The sequence below is a fragment of the Podarcis pityusensis genome (assembly GCF_964106645.2).
Source record: "Podarcis pityusensis genome assembly, chromosome: 5".
Classification (NCBI taxonomy): Eukaryota; Metazoa; Chordata; class Lepidosauria; order Squamata; family Lacertidae; genus Podarcis; species Podarcis pityusensis.
The window spans coordinates 7,040,013-7,057,609 of record NC_138032.1 but is presented as its reverse complement, the minus strand read 5'-3'; positions in this window follow the sequence as shown (position 1 = coordinate 7,057,609).

Genomic DNA, 17,597 nt, shown 5'->3' with positions numbered 1-17,597 from the left:
CCCCCTTAAAACAACAATCACATAAACCGTCTTGTAAAAGCTAAATGTTATGTACCAAGCTTGGATCCTAGAACAATAGGCAGGTAGGATCCTAGAAGGCAACAACCTGATTGGCCTGCAGGAGCAGCCCAATCAGGCCCCAGGAGGAAGTTAATCAGCCTATTAGGCAGGTAGGATCCTAGAATGCAACAACTGATTGGCCTGTGGGAGCAGCCCAATCAGGCTCCAGGAAGGAAGCAGAATCAGCCAATCAGACGGGACCCGTTGTGTAAATAATGCATATAAAGCCAGAGGTTTGGGGAAAATTTCATTCACTGTTTTTACGAGCTGCAATAAAGAGCATGAAATCACTACACGACTCCGAGTATATTTCACTAAAAATAACATTTACTCACTCAGAGTACTTGTTGAAGAGTAGCAGATGAAGCAGCTTTGTTCAGGCAGGCTTAAAATGGCAGTTCAGTTACAAAGACATACTTTAGTCTAGCTTAAGATGGTGTCTGAGCATTGGAGCTCAGATGTGTTCTCATGTTGCTGGAATGAAGTGAAAAAGCAAAGAGCAAAGAGGAAGATTATGTGTGGCTACATGCTCTCCCTGCCAGGGCACACTGAGTGTGGCACTCAGAGCTCTCTCTAGAAAACCTACAGGAAAACTCTTTCCATCATGTGCCATTGTTGGTTTGACTGCATTGTGAATATCCCACACATTGCTGAGCAGGGTATTTGAACCAGGTTGAAGTCTGACACCCCACCCACCCACTATACCACACTGCCTCTGTTACTGTATGGCACAGCTGGGAAAGCTCAGCACACTTTTTGGCTGAGCAAGGATGCGTAACAGCACCATCTGCACTCAAACCTTGACACTGCACATCACACCATACTAGTTCTCATGGAGGGCAGGCCATAGAATTCGGCTCTATAGTCTGTGCGAAAGTGCTTCCTGGACCGCATCCATGCTATTCCGGGGGGACCAAAACGCTTCCCGGCTTTGGGTGAAGTGAGCTCTTTACATTTCCATGCCTTCCTTCCTCCCTACAGCTGCAGTGGTGTCAGCGGCAGGCCTCCCTCCAGAATGCCAAGTGGAGGAGGAGGAGGAGGAGGCGGGGCTCCGAGTCGCAGTCTCATTCAAGAGATTTTATGAATAAAAATGGGCTACGTGCCTGGCTACCTCTTCAATGGATACACTCAGGGTTTTCGTGAAAGGCGCTTGCAGGCATTCTAGTGCCAGTTGCCGCAGATGCAGCCCTTGGCACGGGCACATGAAAACGGCACCTGCACAAAGGATCGCAAAACAAAGGGACACACTGCTATGCACAGTTGCACAATCTCCTCCCCCACATTTAAAAATTTTTTTTGCTTGTTCAGGCCCCTTGCCCACCCCCCACCTGGCCCCATAAACTCCCAGCAAGTGCTTCTCTCCTCAACCAGCTGCTAGGCACCAGGGAGGCCTTTATTCTACTAGCTAAATCGAACCTCTCTGTTCAGAGGCAGTGTACCGTGCAATATCAGGTGCTGGGTGGTTGTCACCTTCGCGCTCTGCTTGAGAACTTCCTGGATGTACCTGGGTAGAAAGAGGACGCTGAATCCTTTGGCCTTTGGACACGATCCTGCAGGGCTCTTCTTGTGTTGCTTGATCTTCGTAAAGCAATTCAGGCATGCAAAAAGTCACGAGCTCTTGCACAGGAGCCCACAGCATCTTGGTCCCAGACAGAATCTCTTTCTTCCCCATATGATTTGCCTTCCCCAACCTTCAGGGCTGGCCCAAGACATTTTGGCACCTGAGGCGAACCACAAAAAGGTGCCTCCCCTCTCTGACAGGGAAGAAGCGGGGAGTAAAGATCGACATCAGGAACAAAGGGGGAACAAATATCTGTATCAGGATCTGCTGCCCTTGTAGATCTTGCTGCCTGAGGAGGTCTCCTCACCTAGCCTTATGGGTGGGCCAGCCCTGCCAGCCTTGCCCCAGAGGTTTCTAAGGCACCTTGAAAGACAGTCAGATTTTATTGCCGTGTAATTTTTGATCCAGTAAATTTAGCAAAATAACACAGCTACTGCTCCAGAATTTGCCTATTCTCCCCTCCTGTGGTCTCCAGCAATAGGTACACTGCTTTTCTTCAATTGCACATCTACTCTTCATAAGATCTCTCACACACTTGTGTTATCCTAGGAAGCTGCATTATACTGAGTCAGGCCATTGGTCCATCTGCCTCAGCATTGCCTGCACTGGCTGGCAGCAGCTCTCCAGGCTTTCAGACCGGGTCCTCCCCCAGCCCTGCCTGGAAGCGCCCTGGCTTGGTCCTGACACCCCCTGCACGTACAACAGATGCGATACCCCTTTGCCATGTCAGACACATCCCATGCTGCTGCTGCACATATCCCTCACATAGCTACTCTACTGTACCCCAGAAATTCGCAGTTTGCTTCTCCACTGAACCAAGCAAGCGGGAGGGTTCCTAGCCCCACAGCCCTGCAGCTGAGCCTTGTCTTTGCTCCCCTTTGACCAGCTGGAGGAGGAGAAGTGGTCTTGCCGGCGGCGTTTCTGCTCTAGCCCTGTCCCTCTGTGACAGAGATCATAGGGAGATAACGAGCTCCTTGCTGCAGTCCTGCCAGAGCCTTAGTGGAATTTCTCAATGCAGCCTGGCAGACGGGGCGGCGGTGCGTTAAGGAGCTGGCTGTGGTGCTGAATATTAATACAGCCCGTTTGCGCCAAAGGTAGCATCCTCGGCAAAAGAAAATCTGGAGCTTCTCCGTCCTGGTTAGGAGATAGACTGGAAGTGGGCAGGGGTGGGGGAGAGGGAAGAGGAGCAGCCTCCTCCTCCTCTGTGGCTTTCATTGATAAAATGCTCTAGTACCATCCCTGCCTGCCGCCTCTGCGACATCAACATCCCTTTGCAGGGAGAGGAGTCACAGAACTGAGAAAAAGACCTAAGCAGGTTATGCAATCCAACCCGGAGCCCTTGTCCTAGAGAGCGCCACATCATCTGCCTAAAGCTGCCCTTTTCTACGAAAGCTTTGAAAGGAATGGGTTTCCCATTACCACAACTTCTTGAGAAGGGGCAGACCTTTTTCTTTAGCTCTTAGCTTTATGTAAGACGATGTGCCTTTGTTCTTTCTTTGCTTGTTTATGCTGCTGCACCATCAATGTCCGTGGTGTTTTAGAGTGCAAAAGGAAAGGTCCCTGCCCCCAAGGAGCTTGCTATGTGAACTTCAACACCACCAAGCATAACCAAGGAGGGGAAGCAGGAGACTGGGAAGTCTATGGGATTGCTTCAGTTGCACCTACTTGGAGTTGGTTCCAGTAGAGCATATGATGCAAGGGGTCATACCAAAGGTTTCAAGGACAAGGTGGGATTGGAGGAGGAATCCGAAACAAGAGATGGATGACATCAGACAGGTGATCTGGGTGGCAGTTTGAGGCGTGCCTGGCAAAGATTTTATGTAAGACTATACCATTATGTAAGTGTTTATGTAACACTTTCTCATTATTTCTCCGCTCACATTTGGGGGAAAGGGTTCTTAGAATTTGGGATTTGGTTTTCAGATCTATTGGACGGCCATGTGGGCACTGCTTTACTTATTATTTGCTGTGATTTAGGGAATCTCTATCTCTATCTCTATCTCTATCTCTATCTCTATCTATCTATCTATGCTTTGAGACTGTCCTGTCCTTATTGCACTAAAGTCTTCAGCATTACCCAACCTGATGTGGGCTTAAGGGAGTTGAAGTTAAAACATCTGGGGGGCACCAGGTTGGGGAAGGTTAGCCTGCCTGAACATGTAGGATATCCATTGCTATTCCCATTTTACAGAAAGAAAACATGAAGCTGAGGATGATTTACCCAAGGCCAGCAAATAAATTGACGGCCAAGCAGTGGTTGAACCTCAAATCGACATTCTACAACTTCAATGGCTGCACAATATATTTGGTGCCAATGGGTCCTGTAAGAAACAATGCCATGACAGGGGCTCTGATTACAGGGCTTAGCAGTCTGCTTTGGATGGGCATATCTGATGTGGAGGAGGAAGTTGGTGTTTAATTAATGGACCAAAGGTGAGCCTGGTAAGGGCAAGGTGGAGGTATGGTGGTCTGGCAAAGTCTTTGGTGAAGGTCTTGAGAAGAACTACAATAAACGTGGCTTGGAGAACTAATGGGGAAAGGCTGCTCCATTTGTACAGTGAGTGCCTTGGTAGAAGTCAAAGAGGCAGAAGTGGGAGATTAGGCAGGACAAGAGGCACTAATAGCAGAAAAGCCTAGGAGAAGCAGAGTGGTCAAGGACAAAAAAAGCAAGGATGAGGCATCAGGACCATCCCCAGGTGCATTGGGTGTAAATAAGCCGCCACAAAATACACTTTCCTTCAAACAACAGATTTCACTGGATAAACAGGGAAGAGTCACTGTTCTGCACAGTCAGACACTCGGCTCACCAGGTGTTGAGCAATCAAATGAAGACAAAGCAAATGATGTGGACATTGGGTGGTGATGGAGGAGGAATTGCATGTGCTCACCTTACTGCCCCTTTTTCCTGTTGCCCTCTCCCACTGCTTCCCTTTCTCTGTTCTTTGCTATCCCCACCTATTCCTTGTGTTGTCCCTGCTACTGGCAGAATCTAGACTGGAAGCTTCTTGGGAGGGGGGAGGGATCCTTGTTAGTTGCTGCATGTTGTTGTGCGAATGAATGAACCAGTCGGCAGTTAGAGCAGAGCACGAAACAACCTAAAAATGAGGAGCAGAGGTTTGTTGTGGATGCCGATAGCATGAAGATGCTGCACCCCACTCATGCCGACTTCTGTTGTATTTTGTTAGAGGGGTAGCTTGCAGAGCCCCTAAGTGGCATGTTAAATCCACAGGCGTGGCAGCAGAACCATGCTGAGGATCAGAGGCATTGCTGGTTGACATTTCTTTCTGTTTGTGTGGTTATAATGGGCTCAACATTTTGATCACTGTCAGCAGTGCGGGAAAGGGATCCACTATCATCACTATTACACACAGCTCACTCTGCGTCAAGGTGATGCAGATGTTAATTACCTTTTCCTTTAAAATCCAGCAGAGGCAGTGGTGGCAATGCAGGAAAAGATGAATGAGGCTCCCCCCCCCAAAAAAAGGGGCCCATTCAAAAAACAAAACAAAACCCTGGGTGGGAAGGGGAGGAAGTGTTGTAGTTTCCTCCCCATTTAATAAAAATGACCCAAAATTTTGCAGAATAAGGATAGCACCCCCTATTAACTGGAGGATGGACACACAAACACCATGTCCCTGCACACATATTGAGAAGCTGGTGGCTCTTCCAAACTTTCATAGAATCATAGAGTTGGCAGAGACCACAAGGGCCATCGAGTCCAACCCCCTGCCAAGCAGGAAACACCATCAGAGCACTCCTGACATAGGGTTGTCAAGCCTCTGCTTAAAGACCTCCAAAGAAGGAGACTCCACCACACTCCTTGGCAGCAAATTCCACTGTCGAACAGCTCTTCATGCATGCTCATCAGGAAATATTACATAAATAAAGAATGAATGAAACCCTAATAAATATCTTATATAAAAAAATAAAAAAATAAAAAAATAAAGAATGAAGGTTCACAGACAGCTGCCAATCACAGTGGGATAAAGGGAAGGAACGAAGAAAAAGAAAATTTGCAGATTATTGGGAGGGAAGGATTTTAGAAGTGATTGCTGCTACTTCTCTGTCTGCACTCCTCCTGCAGTGGGTGTTAACAGTGAGCCTTCAGTGTGACCTTCACTAGGACTAAGCGCCTTCTTGCCTCTTCTCGATGATTCTGCAGTCTGAACCGGAAGAAGGGAATGAATGGCATGCAGCTGTTTATTCAGTCCCTGCCAATGTTGCGCTTTGAGACTTAAGGTATTAATGGGATGTTCATCGTCACAGCAGCTCTGCCAGCTAAGGGGAGAACTGCACCCCCTCTTCTCATCACCGCCACCTCATTTAGCAGCCGGGAAAGCAATGCAGCAGTCAAAGCACTGTCCAGGGAATCTGAGCCAGAACCAAGCGTTCCCAAATCAGTACCTTAAGCCACAAGGCTGTTCCAAGCATGGAAAGTGACTCCAGAGAGACTTGCGAGGGAAGGAGGTCTGCACAGCTGTCGCTGCACTGCGAGTCGCTGGATCTATCTTGCAATGTGGATTTTGTGGCATTGTGGCCATTTGAGTGTGTGCATTGATAAACTCCCTTGTATCCAGGAGGCCTTTCCAAGTGCACCTGGAAACCCTTCCTCTCAAAGTGTGTGGGCGGGGAATGGAATCTGTGCAGCCCAACAGGGTGGATATGCTTCCTCTGTCCTGGACTGCTTCACTCTTTTATGGGGGTAAACATCATGCCTTGCATCTTGATTGCTGGCTACACAAAGATCACTTTTCAGGCTTCCATTCACAACCTGAGCCTCTTCAACTGCATATGTGCTGCAGTTCAGGTTTCTAAATTTTGTGGAAATGACTACTAGCCATCATGGCTGTATTACCTCTGAATACCAGTTGCTGGGAGTGCTATTGTGCTCATGACCTCCTTGTGGGCATCCCAGAGGCCAGGGGTGATTGGCCTGTAGCCCTCCATAGGTTGCTGGAATACAGCTCCCATGATCCCTTGGTCATTCTAGGTGGATCTGGTGGGAGTTGGTGGGCTACAGGTTAGCCACCCCTGCCATGAGCATCTGGTTGGCCATAGCAGAAGCAGGCTGCTGAACTAGGTAGGTGTTTGGTCTGATCTGGCACGGCTTTTCTTATGTTCTGATGCCCTAAGGACATTGGCCCCTGACTGACACCTCAAGTTAGTGCTGGAGGTCAACCAAACATATTTATATTGCTCATGAATGTGTTTTGGGGATGAGAAGGACCAAAGTGGTCCAGGAAGTCACGCAGATGCAGAACCTGAAGTAAGTAAAAGTGAAATTATTGCTGGTGTATTTTCATACCAAGTGGGCTGCAAGAGTACTTTGACAGGAAACCTGTAAGCCCCACACTGCTTTGTCACAGGGTGGGGAAGGAAGGCAAAAAATTCAAGCCCCCTCCTTCAGCCCTCACACTTCCTCCCCAAAGCTGGCTAAGCAAGGAGCTGGGCTTTGGGAAGGAGGCATGAGGTTCTGGCAGGGTCCTAGAGTCCTTCCACCTCCTTCCCAAAGCTGGAAAAGTGATGAATAGACATTGGGAAGGAGAAAGGAGGGCTCTAGGACCCTGTCAGAGCCTCATGCCTTCTTCTCAAAGCCCAGTGCTTTGCTTACCTGGCTTTGAGAAGACAGTGTGAGGGCTGGGGGGGGGCATCAAATGTTGCTGAGGGCCAATGAAAAAGGCATTGAGGGCTGCATGTGGCCCTTGGGCTGTGCATTGTACCACCCTGTCTTGCTGCACATTGGTCTGTCTTAAAGGTAAAGGGACCTGCCTCATCTTGCTTTATTGGCCAAGGGAGCCGGTCTACAGCTTCCGGGTTTTGTGGCCAGCATGACTAAGCCGCTTCTGGTGAACCAGAGTAGTGCACGGAAATGCCGTTTACTTTCCCGCCAGAGTGGTACCTATTTATCTACTTGCACTTCATGCTTTTGAACTGCTAGGTTGGCAGGAGCAGGGACTGAACAACGGGAACTCACCCCGTCGCAGAGATTCGAACCGCTGACCTTCTGATCGGCAAGCCCTAGACTCTGTGGTTTAACCCACAGCGCCACTCACATCCCATCTGTCTCTCTTAAAGGGCTTCAAATATCTCAACTCACCAATTGCTCAACGTTAGACATCCATTGCTAACCGTTTAGTACTTAGCAAAGAAAAGAAAGAGAAGTATTTGTCACCACAGCACAGCACATTTTTTCTCTAATGTTAGAAAACATTAAAACATACCTGAAGCAACACATCCTTCCCATCAAAGCTGATGTCACTTAGATGATGCGCTGTATTAAAGGTTCATTGTGTTCTGTTGTTCATTTGTCATTTTTCTGAGCAAATGCAAAGCGGAAGGGAAGGTTGCTATTTACCAAGGCCCCACTTCAAAGAGAGACATGGATTCTGAAGAATGAGGCAATTATTTTCTCATCCAGGTAATTAACACCATGGTTCCGTTTGCTCCTGCCCAAAAATGGTATTTCCCCCTTTCTGTATTTCTCATAAGATGATCAGCTCTGATCATATGATTCTGTTGAGAGTTCAGCCTAGAAACCAATCTTCCAGTAAGGACAGTCAAAATGCTGAACCCTAGTTAACCCCTCATCTGTGCAACAACATTGGGACCTTGGCATGACGTGTGGGTGGTAAAATATAATAAGAATTATGATGGTAGGGATGTAAGTTGGATTTGCCACTTACACAAGAGTCAAGCCTGTCAGAAGCTAAGACAGCAATTGTGTGTGATTGATAGATGATAGCTAGATAGATAGATACATAGATAGATGATAGATAGATGATAGATAGATAGATAGATAGATAGATAGATAGATATAGATATAGATGATAGATAGATAGATAGATATAGATATAGATATAGATGATAGATAGATAGATATAGATAGATAGATAGATAGATAGATATAGATAGATAGATGATAGATAGATAGACAGATAGATGATAGATAACCCAAAATGGCTTCTAAGTGGTTTACAGCCATAACGTCAGTTATGAAAACCCATTTATGTTTAACACACACATGAAAAGAGTTCCATCAAAGATATTTTGACGGGAGTATACAATGCAAAAGTTGACTGGACGACTATAAAGTCCTTTAAAAATGTTGGGACCCTAGGCTGAAGGACGGGTGATAACATACAATAAGAATTATGGTGGTAGTGATGCAAGTTGAATCTGCCTGTTTGACAGGAGTCAAACCTGTCTGTAGGCACAAAGGCAGGTGAGCCTGGAGGAACCAAGGCTGAGGTGGTCGGGGCAGTGCCCCATTTGCCCAGTGGATTCACTGCCACTGGTTCTAAGTGGGACTGAGTGATAAATGCTGGGTTGTAGGTGGTTCTACTGTAGACTTGTCTCCAGGAATGCAAGAGCAAAAGGAAGACAGGTGCTACTGTACTTGCCCAGGGATGCTTTGCTGTCAATGTTTTTTTGATGGAGCAAACATTGTGCATGCTGTCCACCCACCCGTCCCCCTATAATTGTCTTGGGGTAATGGGCTGTAACAAGCCTTCCAAAGCCCTTTCCCCACCGGTGCTGACTCTTCCTGGCTCAACAAATGAAAATCCTCTCAATGAGCTGTGATGACATTTCCTGCCCTGAACGTTCAGTATCTGTGAGTTCCCCCTGTGGCTTGAATGCTGCAGACGGTCTGTGCAGCTTCCGTAAATGTGGGCTGTGCCTTCTGTACATCTCCTCCTGGACTTTTTGATTTGCCTCGTGAGAATGGAACCGGGGGGAGTGCTCGCTTCAGCAGCACATATACTAAATTGGAACGATACAGAGAAGAGAATGGAACCGGGGGGCGGGGGCGGGGGTGGAATAGGCTCATTGTGGGGCTCAATATTTGATATCGTTGCTGACGAGCTGGAAAAGATTCGGTTCTGAATATTTTATTAACTGCCAGCAGATTATTATTTATTTTTTTTTAAAAAAGAGGAAACTTGGCAGTGCCCATTGCTGTGACCTTTCTGCCTACCTACACAGCCAGTTTGTGCTTATATTACCAGGGAGTAGAGCATCCCCAACAGAACTGTGGGACCAGACTCAGTTTCCACACCCAACCTTTCCATGTTGAGGGGGGAACTGAGTTGCCTTTCCTAAGGGTACCCCAAATCTTGGAGCTAGTGTCTCTTCTTGACTCTGAGCCATGGGGGAAGAGCCATAGCTCAGTAGGACATCTGTTTTGCATGCAGAAGGTCCCAGGTTCAATCCTTGGCATAGCCAGGTAGGGCTTGGAATGTCTCCCGTCTGAAATGTGGGAGACCCACTGCCAAGCAGTGTAGACAACACTGAACTCAGTGGTCTGATTCAGTATAGGCCAACTTTCTAGGTTCTGCTGCTGTTGGTACATGTTTCCCCTCTTCCAGCATTGAAAGGTCCCAATGTACAGCTTTCAAAAGTTTTACTTCCTTTGGAAGGAGACTCAGAGTGTAATTGCAATATTTTGTTCTATATGCATCACTTTTCAGGGATTCTTTGGTTGCTTAGAGTGTGGTGCTGATAATGACAAGGTTGCAGGTTCAATCCCCGTATGAGACAGTTGCATATTTCTGCATTGCTGGGGTTGGACTGGATGATCCTCAGGGTCCCTTCCAACTTTACAATTCGTTGATTCTACGATTCATATAGAGCAAGCAGCATATATCTCAAGTAAGTGAAAGATCCCCTACCCCAGATCAGATCCCCAGAAGGAATTGCCTACATCCTCGAATGTCTTCTAGCCTACAACTCAAAATTGATCTCTATCCCTCCATCCCAAACTGGAAATTCCACAGAGCATCCTTAGATCTGCCCTTTCTCCTTGGCTGAGATGTGGTGGAAGCTATACTAGCTTCCTGTACCCTTCCCCAGTAAGAAGCCATCAACCATCCGTCCTGAACAATTGATTGATGGATTGAGTCACCACCTTCCACACAAGATTTAAGATGATTTACAGACATAGCAGAAAAACAACCAAAATAGTTTTAAGAACAGTGCAAAACAATGACTTAGGATAGGTTTGAAAACAATACAGAATAACTCCTAAGGCAGAGGGATCTTTTCACCCAGCTTGTCAAAACAAGAATGTCTTCAATTGTTTCCAGAAAGCACAGATAATGGGTGCCTGTTGTAGCTCAGTAGTGATGATGTTCTACAGAACAGGGGCGGCCACAATGAATTGCTCTGCTCTGAATTAGCGGCCTCCTGATATTTTAGGGACTTCAAGGAGATACTGTCCTGCAGAATGCAGAGATGAACAGGGCACAGAAGGCACAAGGTGGTCTCTCAAGTATCATGATCCTGAACTGTAGAGGGCCTTATATTCCTGAACTTGGCCTAGGAGCAGATGATCAGGCAGTGCAGATCCCACAGACAAGGTATTACATGCTGGCAGCAGCTTCCTCTTACAAGCAGCCTAGATAGTGGCTGTGCAGTAGCTGCAGCCTCTGGACCAACCTCAAGGGCAGCCCCACATGAAGCACACTGCAGTAATCCAGACTTGTGGTTACCAATGCATTGACAACTGGTGGTCAAGCTATCCGGATCCAGAACAGCCTGTGGCTGTCTTAACAGCCAAACTGGGAAATGGCACTCGTACCCACCAAGGTCCATTGTGCCTCCAGTGACAGGCGCTGCACCCCAGGAATGGCTTCAACTGCCTGGCTAAACCAAGTGAGGGTAGCTGACGGGACTCAAACCCTTGGTGAGTTAGGGACTTCCCCTGCATGAGAAAATAGGCTCTGGCAGATTGAGCGGACAAAACCAATAGCAGGTCCAATGGTCAAGAAGGTAGTTTCTGCACATGCTGTAGTGTAGAGGGAAGTGAGGGGCAGATGAGGCACATCAACCTGGGACAGGAGCCCATGTAGGGAAATCTGGTCATAAACCTCTGCTGCTTTGCAGGACATCTTCTGTATAGAAAAGGCCAAGGGGTACGGCAGCAAGAATATTACTGGCACAGAAATGGAAACAAGAAGAATTACCGATGAAAGAAGAGTGGCAAATGAAATTAATGGACTATGCAGAATTAGACAAATTAACAGGAAGGATTCGAAACCTGCAGGACCAGAGATTCTTAGAAGACTGGAGTAAATATTCGAACTATCTAAAAAGCAATTGTAATAAACAGATTACGCTAGTAGGACTGCAAGAAGTTCTATAAGGAGGACTATGTGAAGTATTGCAAGGAAGACTATGAAGAGAACTATTAGTTAATGATAATTAAAAGTAATAGAGAAATTAAGAAATGCAGAACAAGTGATAAAGAATGGAAAATCTTCAGATGTAGTTGATGGAAGTCTGAAATATTGTATAGGATAGAATTTATGTTAAATGCTTGTTGGAAATGATATGTTAAAAAATCAATAAAAATGTATATGTGTGTGTGTGTGTATATATATATATATATATATATATATATATATATATATAGAAAAGGCTAAGGGGTAAACTCTACACAAATCCAGAGTGATGTCCCTAAGGCAATAGGATGACTTCTTGTATGCCTCCTTCCAGCAACTCCTGCAGCCAAGCTGGTGCCAAACGTATAGCTCTGCTTTCCATTGGACCACATCAGTGAGGCTGAGAGGCTTGTTGTCAGGGCAGCCCAGGACCTCCATAGCCACTGCCCAGTCTTGCACCCCAGGGAGGTCATTTTGGTGCTGCTACCACAGCACTTCAGCTTCACCCCTAGAGGAGCACCCCATTGCCTCTTGAGACAGACGGATGCTGACAGAAACAACAATAGGTCCGTACACTGTAGCTTGGCTTTCCCCAACCTGGTGCCGTCCACATGCTTTGGACTACAATTCCCAGCAGCTGTGCTGGCTGGGGCTGATGGGAGCTGTAGTCCAAAACACCCAGAACACACCAGGATGGAGAAGCTTGAACTAGATGCTAACTATGGATGGCAGAGAGGAGAAGGAGATGGAATGAATGGGCGATGCTCCAGGACAGGGGTGAATATGAGTAAAAGCAATTACATGCCCAGTCCTCACTGGATCTCAAGTGATTTCTCTCTCTCCTCTTGATATCGTCTTCCTCTATATTCACAACAGTATTTTTATGACACCCCAGCAGTGAAGGTCTCTGGGCATTTTACATCAAAATCATTAAATGGTCACTAATAATTAGTTAAAATACAATATGAACAAAAAGCAAATAAGCCATCTCCACAGTAAAATGCACACTGCAGCAGAAGGTAAATGATACCATTCAATATAAACCATACAACTATTTATAACTATACAATTCAATACAAACTAAAAGAAACTTTTAAAATCCCCCAATAGGCCATCCTGTACTTGAAGATAATCAATGTGCCTCTCAATAGAGAGATAGACAGGCTTGATGCAACCCCTGATTTCCTCTGATTCTTTGTGGCATTCATCCACCACTTTTGCATGTTGTCAGCCCCTCTCAGAAATTCTGCGCTGGGCAAACAGGGTCTGAGTGCCAAAAGGATGCCTTTCCGGCGCTCCTGTGTAGGCAGGTACTATGATGCCTTGAATCTTGGATGTGGCGTTTCTGTTAAAAGAAGCCAAAATGGCAACTGACCTTTTGGGTCCCAACATCCCATCCCTTGAGTCATGTTTAGAGCACGGTTGGACTGGCAGTGCTGGAATTTTCCCATTCCAATTAACCACTCCAAATGCCACTTCCACAGCCTATCAGAGCCACAGCAGGGAAGAAATCTCACACCTGTGTCTGTTTTCTTATGCAAAGGGATGCAGTGAATCAACAGACCTTTGCCCAGTTGTTGTTGTTGTTTTTCATTGCAGTGGGCGGGTATCATAATCAAATAACAATAAATTCTGGAAGGTGAAAGGTGTTTGAGGTTAGAAGCAAAATCTGTTTGATCATTAAGAACTTCAGGAGAGTTTGGCTGCTAGATCAGGCAAAAGGCCCAGTGTGCCTATATCCTTTTCTCAGGGTGACCAACCTGATGCTCATGGGAAGCCTACAAGCACAACCTGAGCACAACAGCCTTCCCCATCCTGCCTCCAGCAGTGGATGGTAGAACATGGCCAGCAGCCATTGGTAGTTTTATATTCCATTAATTTGCCAGCAGCAGTGGCATAGCGTGGGGGGTGCAGGGGGGGCCGGCCGCACCGGGCGCAACATCTGGGGGTTAGGGCTAGGGGGCGCAAATCCACGGGTTAGGGGGCGCAAATTATTTGCCTTGCCGCGGGTGCTGACAACCCACGCTACGCCACTGGCCAGCAGATGCCTTGGAGGTTGATAAGAGACTAGAAAAGGAGTGTCCGTCATGGAGGCTGGTGCTCATTTGGGCTGGTAGGGCAGAAGGCAGAGAGGCCAACAGTAGGTGGAATCAGAGTCCATGATAAGTGGAGGCAGAAGCAATAATAGTCAGAGCCAACTGATTCTAGCTTTGTCCCTTCCTCGGCTGAGTGCTACAAAGGCAACAATGAGGCTAAGGAGGAGCAAACTTGATAAGGACAGCCGCAGTAATCTAACCTAGAGGTTACCAAAGAGATAGAAGTTAGACTATCCCTGTCCAGATATGGGCCACCAGCCAAAGCTGATGGAAGGCACTCCATGCCACCGAGATCACCCGAGCCTCAAGCAACAGCAGTGGATCTAGAAGTATCCCAAGCTGTGTACCCGCCCCTTCATAGGGAATATAACCCCATCAAAAGCAGGCAACCTCCCATCCATCTGGTCTAGGAAACTGCCCACTAGCAGTGCTTCAGTCATATCTGGATGGAGCTTCAGTTTGTTGGCTCTCATCCAGTCCATTACCAAGCCAAGACAACAGTCTGACACATTCACTGCCACACCTGCAGATATAAAGGAGAAATAGAGTTGTGTGACATCAGCATATTGCTGACAATGTACTCCAGAACTCTGGATGACCCCACTCAGCAGTTTCATGCAGATGTTAAACAGCATGGGAGATAAAATTGAACGCTGAGGAGCCCCAAACTGAAGGCTCCATGGAACCCTCCCCAAGCAACACTCTCTGGAAACAATCATCCAAGTAGGACTTGAACCACCACAAAGCAGTGCCACCCACGCCTAACCTGGACAATGACTCAAGAAGGATACCATGGTTGATGGTATCAAAAGCCACTGCAAGGTTGAAAAGAATGAACAAGGAAACCTTTCTCCTGTCTATCTCCCAGTAGAGGTCATCAGACAGGGTGACCAAAGCAGTCAGTTTATGTGCCAAAACATGGCCTGAGCCTCAACCAAAGTAGATCTAGATGTTAAATAGCATTGGGGACAAAGTGGTGCCTTACAGCACCCTGCAACTAAAGTGTGAAGATGTAGTTCAGTTCTCCAATGCTGTTCTCTGTTACCGGCCATGCAAGTAGGAGCAGAACCACTGTAAAACAGTTCCTGCATATCCCAACCCATGGAGTCGGCCCAGGAGATTACTATGGTCAATGGTGTCAAAAGCTATTGTGAGAACCCACAGCAGTAGCAGAAGTGCATGCCCCCTGTCTCTCGCTCAAAGGAGGTCATCTGTTAGGGCAATCAGAGCTGAGTGTGTGCCAAATCCAGCCTGGAATGGGTCCAGATAATCTGCTTCCTCCTAACAGTTGCGACAGTGGCATGCTTTCACTCTTAGGCAAAGTCTAAGAGGGAAAAGGGCTATTTCTGGCAGCAACTCAGCCAAAGGCACAGTGCTTGAGAAGGAAACGAAGGGTCTGACACTTCTTTTGTTTTAGGAAATGCAATTACCTCGTCGATTTTATAATGCTAAATTAAGTTACGTATCATGGGACTCGTCTCAATGTCTGAGCGGAAGCCAAGCAACCTGATGCTGTCTCAGAGGCTTCATAACATACGCCTTTTAGCTCTGGGGGAAAAAAAGTATCCATATAATTTTCACCATTTGCCTTTCGTCCTCTGGGGAGGGGGGCGTTTGGCTTGTGGGCAACCTACGCTGTGGGGGAAAGGGCAGGATATAGATGTAATAGGTCTCAAGTACAAAACGCTCTTCACTCCCTTGTCAGAACCTCATCAGACATTGCCTGCTTGCATTGAGAGTGTACATAGAAATATCTAAGGCCAGCATCTGATAGGTGCTCCGGAGAAGAAGAGAGCAGGTTACAAATATATATGTTTTGAATTTATATGCTTGCCGATCAGAAGGTCGGCAGTTTGAATCCCCGTGATGGGGAGAGCTCCCATTGTTCGTTCCCTGCTCTTGCCAACCTAGCAGTTTGAAAGCATGTCAAAGTGCAAGTAGATAAATAGGTACCACTCCGGCAGGAAGGTAAATGGTGTTTCCGAGTGCTGCTCTGGTTCGCCAGAAGCGGCTTTGTCATGCTGGCCACATGACCTGGAAGCTGTCTGTGGATAAACGCCAGCTCACTCGGCCTATAGAGCGAGATGAGAACGCAACCCCAGAGTTGTCCGTGACTGGACCTAACAATCAGGGGTACCTTTACCTTTAAGAGCATTGCATCAAATGTAAAACACACAATAGTTATGTAAAACCAGTTAGCAAAACAAAATTATCAGCCTAAAAAACACAGCAGCAGACAATTAAAAGGGCACTCCTAACCATGTCCATTCAGAAGTAAGTTATATTGAATTTAGTGGTAAGTGAGATTAGGATTGCAGTCTAAGGCAGACAGCTCAAGAGAATAGTGGGAGGGGACTTTCACACCCTAGAAATCCCAGAGATTAAGAGATTAGTTTGACTAGGAAGAAAAGGCTAAGGAATAAACCCTCCACAAATCTGCAGTAGCATCCCTAAATGTGGGTGGCCCCTTGCACACCCAGTGGCGTAGCTGAGTTCTAAACATGACTCAAGGGATGTGATTTCGGGGCCCAAAAGGTCAGTGGGTCATTGCAGCAGCCCTGCAGGGGCCACCCCCCCATGACTAATTGGCCCACAGTGCTATTACGAAGTGTGAGTGGAGTGCCCAGCAAAGCTTGAAGGGAAGAAAGATGGAGAGAGCAGGTGAGAGTTGCAGGGGGAGGGAAAAGGAAGAGAGGAAGGAGGCAGAAGGGAAAGCAGGGAGCAGAGGGATGGAGGAAGGCAGGAAGGCAGGCAGACCCAGCAGAGCAGAGCCAACCCCAAGGACTGGGGAGGAAGTCACTGGCAGAGTGCAAAAGGCAGCGAAAAGCCAACTATTTGAGTTTCTGGTCCATGGTCTCTTCTGGATTTGGAGACACTCATACCACGCCTTGCCATGGGCACAGGGGAGCCTAGGTACGCCTCAACTTTCCTGCACTCCAACCCTTACCTGCAATCCCCAGCAGCTGGTACTGAGAGGCATGCTGTCTCCAGTGGATGTAGAGCATAAGCCCAAATTTGTCTAATCTCAGCTTAGTTCAGTTCAAGATGGTGGCCATCACTACTCTTTGTGGGAATGAGTTCCATAGTTTAACTATGGGCTGCATGAAAAGTTGCTCTTTTTGTCCACCCTGGTCACCCAGCTTCATCGGATGCCCCTGAGTTCTGGTATATCATGGAAGAGGGATAAAATACTTTCTCCACCTGCTTTCTCCCCATCAGGCACAATCTGATGCAGAACCTCATAGTGCACCTTTGTGCACTAGGGTACATTCCAGCCATTGCAAAGCCAGAGTTTTCTGCACAAAAACAAACACTCCTCTCTCCATTCTCCGTCTAAGTGAGCAAGAGTCATTCCTGGTTCAAGGACACATTCAAGACCGGTAAAAGCACTCAAGGATGGCATGGAGCAAGTCTTGTGGAGTGAGTGTTGCCTGGGAATGGTTTTGAGGGTCAAACGGAGGTTTTCCCACTTTTTCTGCAGTACTTTTCTGCCCCCACCTTCAGCTGCTTTCTCAGGCTTCTGAAGGGTCCTTTTTTATCTATGATCAATGTTTTAAAGAAAGAAAAGCATCTGACTTCCAGACCTCCATCCAATTCTCTGTCTATTTGTGCTGTGCATTTAACAACCCGGCTAGCAAAGGTAATATAGGGGAGAGCTACAATCAAAGGACTCCTAGATTCTCAGGAACCTGCAACAGACTTGTCATTCTTTTGATAGCT